Raw genomic sequence first — 8244 nt, 5'->3', positions numbered from 1 at the left:
TAAATAATGTAATTGAATGTATTAAAAAATGTAAATAAAAATTAAAAAAATAAAACATCTGCGAACCAGACCAATTCAGCATTCTCAATGGGGGTCTTCTGTAAATTGTTCCTAGGGGAGAGTAAAATATCAATCAGTAAAATGCAATCACAGTCTTCTTTGATCATCTGGAATTGGACGAAAAGTGGTGGGATTGAGAGTGTTACAATGTTTTAGAGTTATGTTTGGGGCAGAAAGTAGGTGCACTTCATAAGCTACAAGGCAACTGACAGAATAGTATTGAGTATGATGTGAATTTAAAGGGGATTTCACAGAATGAGGGGCATAAATAGTAAGTGGAGATCCTAGAATGAACTCCTCAATGCTCTTGCATAAGGTGGCTGCAGCTGATATGGGTCTCGTACAAGGGGGATGCCCTTTCGCTACAGGATCTAGTCACTGACTAAAATAGCTGACAGGCTGGCGGTGATCATTGTGTTTCTGGTTTAGCACTCCCAAGGCATTTCTGTTTACTTCATACACAAAAAGAAAAAAATGGAGGTAGTAGTATGGGTGATCCCATGCAGGTGCTTGGATCAGAACTTGTTTTAAATTTTCTATACAGTTTTTCATTTTCTTTCCAGCAGATTGGATTTGGTTGGGCTTGTTTTAATTTCTCATGTAATGTTGGGACATTAGTGAGTAATTTGGAATCCAGTTTTTATAGTAGCTGGTAAGTCCTAAAACCCCCATTCATTGTCTTTTGTTTCGGGCATGCAGAAAGGCATGATAGTGGAGATTTTCTCTGGATTTATTAATAGCCCCTTTGAGGAAATTATGTGTCCTTGGACACTTTGTGCCCACTTGTGGCATGTTGTAACAAGTGAAGCATCTTCCTCACATTGAGTCAGAGAGGACAAATGTGGAGACACGTTTAGAGAGAGAACTTGAGGTGTGGGGACATGCTTTGAACAAACACTACTTGTTCTTTTAGGATTTGGTAGAACCTTGTAACTTGTCCTTTTTTTAACCTTTGCTGCAGACAGAGCAAGGGAAATTGCTTGGAGCATGCCAACAGACACATCTAATGGACTTCAAGAAACATCTTGACCCCAATTAGCAAAGTCCAATCCCAGCTCTGTATCTAAAAGGTTCTTTAGCCTTCTCTGGGTGTGGTGGTGCACTCCTTATGGAGAAGTTCTTTAGCTTCTTCCCCATACCTACAGATAGGTTTCTCTGCATTAGAAAAGAAGATAATAAGACTTTATCTTAAAAAGATTATCACCAAGGGGGACCAGCAGTTAGCGTAATGGCTATGTCGCTGGACTCCCACGTAGTCAACCACAGTTCATGTCCCGGACCTGGTGGCTTAAAACTCACGCTGGGCACATGTGCGTGCGTGCCCAAGATCCCTAGAGGAGAATGGAGGAGAAGGGATTGTGATGTGGCTATCCCCCCTGGGGAGTGATTTCTCACTTTCTGTCTCTCTGTCTCTCTCTGTCTGCCTGGTGAGCGCACACGCCCTATAGCGAAAACTTCTCTAAAAAAAAAAAAAAAAAGGTTATCACCAAGGGATACACCTGGCCCAGTATAACTAAGCCCTTATAGATTTGTTAACTGCTTCTTATTGTCTGTAACCTGGCAACGAATCTATAAAGTGTCATAAAACATACATGTGTAATGTCTCCTTGTACTATAAATAAAAAGGCCCAATTTGTCTAAATAGCACAAGCAGTGGCTCAAGCCACAGCACAAGTTGCTGAGCAACCTAGGCTCAGGCTACCTATGTCCATTTCTACTCTATCTCCATCTCATTCTTTCCAATTTCCCAGTCCTCTCAAAATAGAGAGCTTTCTCTTCCTCATCTTCTTTCTCTTCCTCATCAACAGCCCTCTAATCATAATTCAATGAGACCCAAGCCCCGAGGGCAGAAGCCACAGACAACACAATAGAAAGTCATCCATATACTGAATTAAGGTAGATCCTTTTGGAAATTCGATATTCTCTAAATATACTTTTAAAATTTGGGGAAAATATGTAGAGGACTTGCAATAAACCTGTCACAAAACTGTCCAGTTGTATTGGTCTTTTTCCCATGTAAAAGCAAAAAGATATTGACTATGTTGCTTTATGGATATGCTGAAAAAGGCACTGCATAAGTCAATGACAGAGAAGTGACCAGCATTTGTGAAGATGCTAGATAGTAAGGTATGGGGATTTGGAACTACAGGATGTCTAGGAATTATTATTTTTTTATGGCCCTAAGGTCCTGAACAAACCTCCAGCCATTTCCATTTGACTTTTTGACTGGGAGGATTGGTGTATTACAAGGACTAGTGCAAGATATTATGAGGCCCTTGTTTAAAAACTCCTGAACAATGGGTTTAATTCCTAGCAAGGCTTCTGGCCTAAGAGAATACTGTTTAATGATCAGCAAAAGTTTAGACTTCTATGTTTATATTTTTTTATGTCTCTGTAAATTTGACTTTATTTTGTTTAATTTTGTTTTAAATATGTGATAGGTGTGTGTGTGTGTGTGTGTGTGTGTGTGCTTGTTTGAGAGAGAGAAAGAAAAGAGAGAGAGAGAAGAGAGACAGAGAGAATAAAAAAGCACCCCCAGGGGAGGAGAAGACAATGCTGCAATCCTTTCTATTCTATTATCCTCTTGAGATTTTGGATAAGCTCACATATGCATTCAGCATGTTTTTCAAACCACTAGGTCTAGGACTCAGACTGTGCAGTCATGTGGGATCTAGTCACCTTACCATGCCACTGGCTGGATCTAAGTTGGATGTTTTTAGACTCCAGATATAAGTGAAATCAAATATATGATATATGTATTTTGTAGCTGCACCACTGTCTCATCTGACCACTGTGGTTTTATTATGTATTTTCTGATAATTAGGGATGTTGAGCATTTTTCTCATATACCTCATGGCCATTTGTATGTATTCTGGAGAAATATCCATTCAGATCCTTTGTCCATTTTTAAATTCAATTATTTGCTTCCTTGCTATTGAGTTAGTTGAGTGCTTTATATATTTATTTTATTTTTAAATTTTTAAAATTATTATTTATACATACATCATTTAGATTGTAAAGAGACTTTACCCAGCATAATATACACCTCAGTCCAGCCCAGTTGAGATCACCATACATATCACATCCTCATCAACAGATGATAAACCTTGTCTGTGTCCCACAAGTGTCATACCTCTCCATTTTCCCCCCAAATTTCCTATGCTCTTCCCCTCCCACATTCTCTTTCCACTTTGTCTCTAATGTCCATTATAATTTTTAATACTTTTATGTTCTCCAGTCTTTTCATCTCTACCATAGAGTGCAGAAAGTTGGTATATGTTAAGCAGAGACAAACAATGTCTCTCTTTCATTCAGCAACAGATCTTCCATATTTATCCATTTTATATCAAATTCCAGGGCCTTATTATTTTTTTTATGGCTGAATAGTATTCCATGGAGTACACTCACCATAATTTATCAATCCATTCATCTGTTTGTGGACATTTGAATTAGTTCCATGTCTTAATAAGCATGAATGATGCTGCAATAAAAATAGTTGTGCAAGTGCTTTTCCGACTAAGTGCTCTTCTGTCCTTTGGGTAGATACTCAGGAGTGGAATTGCTGGATCACATGGTAGTTTTATTTGAAGGTCTTTGAGGAACTTCCATATCATTCTCCACAGTGGCTGTACCAATTTACATTCCCACCAACAGTGTAGCACTGTTTCCCTTTCACCGCATCCTCTCCAGCACTTATCATTATTATTATTTTTAAAATCTTAGCCATTCATACTGGGGTTAGGTGGTATGTCATTATGGTTTTGATCTGCATCTCCCTTTCAATGAAGGATGTTGAGCAGTTTTTCATATGCCTTTTTTTCTTTCTATTTTTTTCATTTCATTTTCTTCCATACATTCAATCACATTATTATTTATTTTACAAAATGAATATTTCAGCAGGTGAACACCTCTCCCCAGCACTGTCAATAAAACCACGAAACATCTTCAACAGACAATACCACACCTCTTTGTGCCATTAATGCTTTTTTCCTCCCTGTCTCTCCCCCAAAATGTCCTTCCTCAGACCCTCCTCTTTCACACACACTATATCTGGTATTTACATCTATATACTGCATTTCTATATCCTTTAGACAATTAGTTTCAGTCATAGAGTGCAGACACTCGGTATATATTAAGTGGGGACATACAATGCCTCTCCCTCATAGCATGGCTTGCTTCACTCAGAAGTAAGTCTTCCATATTCATCCACTTCCTGTCAAAAGCCAGGATTTTGTTGTTTTAATTCTTTTTCATTTAAATTTATTTATTTACATTCCTTCACTGCACATCATTACAGCATACAAAATGAGATTTTCCATCCAGAATACACTATATATTGGTCCATTTGGCTGTTCATATGTCTCCCTTAAAGAGTTGCTTATTCAGTTCATTTCTCTCGCTCTTAATTGGGCTAATCATTTTCTTCCAAATAAGCTGCTTGAGTTCTCTGCATATTCTGTTTATCAATTCCTTATCTGAGGCACAGTTAAATAAAATTTTCTCCCATTCTGAGGGTTGTTGAGTCACGGGTTGTTGAGTCACTCTAATTTTGGATTTTTTTTTTTTTTTTTTTTTTTTTTTGCTGTGCAGAAACTCCTTAATCTGATGTAATCCCACCTGTCTAAATGGGGAATTATTTGCCTGTGCTTTGGGAGTTTTGCTTAAGAAGTCTTTGCCTACTCCAATGTCTCCCAGAGTTTCTCCAGTGTTTTCTACCTGCAGTTTTATAGTTTGTGCTCTTAGGTTAAGATCTTTCTTCCATTTTGATTTGATTTTTGTTAATGTGACAGATAGGGGTTCAGATTCATCTTTCTGAAGGTGGACACCCAGTTTTTCCAGCACCATTTGATAAAGAAGTTTCCCTTTTCCCACAGAATTGACTGGTACCCTTTATCAAAGATGAGTTGGCTGTATGTTTGGGGGTTTATTTCTGGAGTCTCTACTCTGTTCCATTAGTCCTCATGTCGGTTTTTGTACCAATATCATGCTGTTTTGATTATGACAGCTTATTATATATATTTTGGGGTCAGGAAGTGAGATGTCACCTACTCCAGTCTTCTTGTGTAGAATGGCTTTAGCAAGACAGAGTCTTTTATGGTTCCAGACAAATTCTATGATTGTCTTTTCTAGATATGTGAAGAATGTCTCTTGTAATTTTATAGGTATTGAATTAAACATGCAGATTAATTTGGGGAGGATTGCTATTTTTATTATATTGATTTTACCAGTTCAGTAACATGGGATATTTTTCTGCTTTTTATTGTGGGTTTCAACTTCCTTTTTTAAGGTTTTCATAGTTTTCCTTGTAGAGGTCTTTTACTTCCTTGGTTAATTTTATTCCAAAGTATCTTATGCTTCTGTGGCAATGGTAAAAAGAATTAGTTTCTTCAGTTCTGTCTCTGTCTGCTTGTTGTTTTTATATAGAAATGCTATAGATTTTTGTATGTTAATTTTGTATCCCACCACTTTACTGTATACAATTATTACTTTGAGAAGTTTTTTCATGTCACCTGCAAACAGGTAATTTGAGCTCGACTTTCCCTATTGGAATGCCTTTTATTTCCTTCCCTTGTCTGATTGCATTGGCTAGAACTTCCAGTACTGTATTGAATAGGAGTGGAAAAAGTGGGCAGCCTTGTGTTGTTCCCTTGTGTTTTTAGTGGAAAAGCTTTTAGTTTTTCCCCATTCAGTATAATGTTAGCTGTAGGTTTTTCATAAATGGCTTCTATTATGAGAATAACAGTCCTTCTATGCTAATTTTACTGAGTCTTGATCATAAAGACATGCTGTATTTTGTTGAGTGCTTTTTCCACATTGATCGAAATAATCATATGGTTTTCATCTTTCTTTCTGTTAATATAGTGTATTACATTTATGGTTTTGTGTATGTTCAACCACCCTTGCATCTCTCGAATAAAGCCTACCTGGTCATGATGAATCTTTTTTATATGCTGTTAAAAATGGTTAGAAAATATCTTGTTGAGAAATTTTGCATACATATTCATCAGGTATATAGATCTGCAGTTTTCCTTTTTTGTCAGATCCTTATTTGTTCTGAGAATGAGGGTTATTGAGGCTTCATTGAATGGATTTGAAAGAGTTCCTTCCTTTTGGATCTCTAGAAACAGTGTGAGTAGGATGGGGGTTACATCTTATTTAAAAGTTTTGTAAAATTCGGCAGTGAATCCATCACGACCTGGACTTTTCTTTGTTGGGAGGTTATTTATTACTGATTCAATCTTAATGCTTGTTATTGGTCTATTCAGGCTTTCTATGTCCTCTTGAGTCAATCTTGGTAGATTTTATGTGTCCTGGAATTTGTCCATCCTATCCAGATTTTCTTTTTTTTTTTTTTTATTTTTATTTATTTATTTTTTTTGGCATAGAGTTGCTCACAGTATCTTTTTATGATGTTTTGTATTTCTGTTATGTCTTTTGTTAATGTTGCCTGAGTCATTGCGAATTTTACTTCTCTGGTTCCTTTCTCTCTTTGTCTTAATTAGTCTGGCTAATGGTGTGTCAATCTTTTGATCTTTTCTATGAACCAAATTTTATTTTCACTTATTTTCTGTATAGTTTGCTTATTTTCTATTTAATTTATTTCTACTTGAATCTTTATTATTTCTTTTCTCCTGGAGTTTTTCTGTTTTTTTTTTTTTTCTGTTTCTTTTCCTATTCTCTGAGGTATGATGATAGTGATCCATTTGCTTCTTTCCATCTTCTTATGTGCACTACTTCCTATTAACCTCCCTCTTATTACTGTTTTTGCCGTGTTCCAAAGATTATGGAAACTCATGTCCTCATTGACATTGGTTTTCATGAATCTTTTTTATTTCAGTCTTAATTTCTTCATTAGTTGTGTAGTCATTCAAGAGTAGGTTATTTTATTTCCACGTATTTGAGTGTTTTTGAGGATTTCTCTTGAAATTAAAATCAAATTTAATTCAATCATGGTCAGAGAAGATGCTGTATATAGTTTCTATGACTTTGAATCTGTAGAGGCTTGCTTTGTGCCCTATTATGTTGTCAATCTTCAAAGAGTTTCCATGTGGGCATGAGAAAAAAATGTATCTAGTGGTTTTCAGATGGAAAGTTCTATAGATATCTGTTAAATCCATTTGGTTTATTGTATCATTTAGATCCTTTACCTCTTTACTTATTTTTTGTCTAGATGAACCATACAGAGGAAGTAGTGAGTTGTTGAGGTCTCCAACAATTAGTGTGTTGCAGTCCATCTCTTCTTTTAGATGTAGTAGTCTTTCCTTCACATATCTGGGTGCTCCTGTGGTAGGTGCATAGATATTTAATAGCATTATATCTTCTTGATGGATTAACTCTTTTACTACAATATAGTGTCCTTCTTTGTCTCTTCAAACAGTTTTTGTTTTAAAGCCTATCTTGTCAGAAATTAGTATCGCTACCCCAGCTTTTGTTTTTTTTTTTTCGTTTCTGTTTGCATGGAATAAATACCCTTATTTTAGTCCTTCACTTTTAGTATATGTGTGTCTTTACCCATGAGATGCATTTCTTTTCGGCAACAGATTTTTTTTTATTTTTTATTTTTATTTTTATTATCATCATAATCTTCTTTATATTACATTGGATTACATATAACTTTACAGTATATTACATTGCTTTTTCAAAAGGGAATGCCATGCATATCAGTCAATACAGAGACATTAATCTCCCCACTTCATCATTCAATATCTTTTCTATGTTCTTCCCAATCATTATTATTATTATTCTAATTATTTTTTAAAACAGTCAATCACTATTTCTCATTTTGCTTGTAAAAAGACTTTACCCATCAGGAAATACTTCTCAGTTGAGAATACTATACATGTCATCATCAACAGGTAATAAGCCATATCTGTTTCTCAGTAACGTCCAGCCTCTCTATTCTCTTGCTATCTTTCTCTATCCTCTTCTCTTCACCGCCCCATTCCATACTGTCCTATTCTCGTTAAGTACCTTCACTGCTTTTATGTCCTCCAATTTTTCTCTCTCTACCATAGAGTGTGGATAGTCGGTATATATTGAGTGGATACATACAATATCTTTCTTTCATAGCCTGGCTTACTTCATTCAGCAATAGATCCTCTATATCTGACCACTTTCTATCAAATTCCAGGGTCTTGTTATTTTTTATGGCTGAGGAGTATTCCCTAGAGTATATATACCCCA

Source organism: Tupaia chinensis, unplaced genomic scaffold (assembly GCF_000334495.1).
Source record: "Tupaia chinensis unplaced genomic scaffold, TupChi_1.0 Scaffold000232_1, whole genome shotgun sequence".
Classification (NCBI taxonomy): Eukaryota; Metazoa; Chordata; class Mammalia; order Scandentia; family Tupaiidae; genus Tupaia; species Tupaia belangeri.
Note: the sequence above shows the minus strand (reverse complement) of the source record.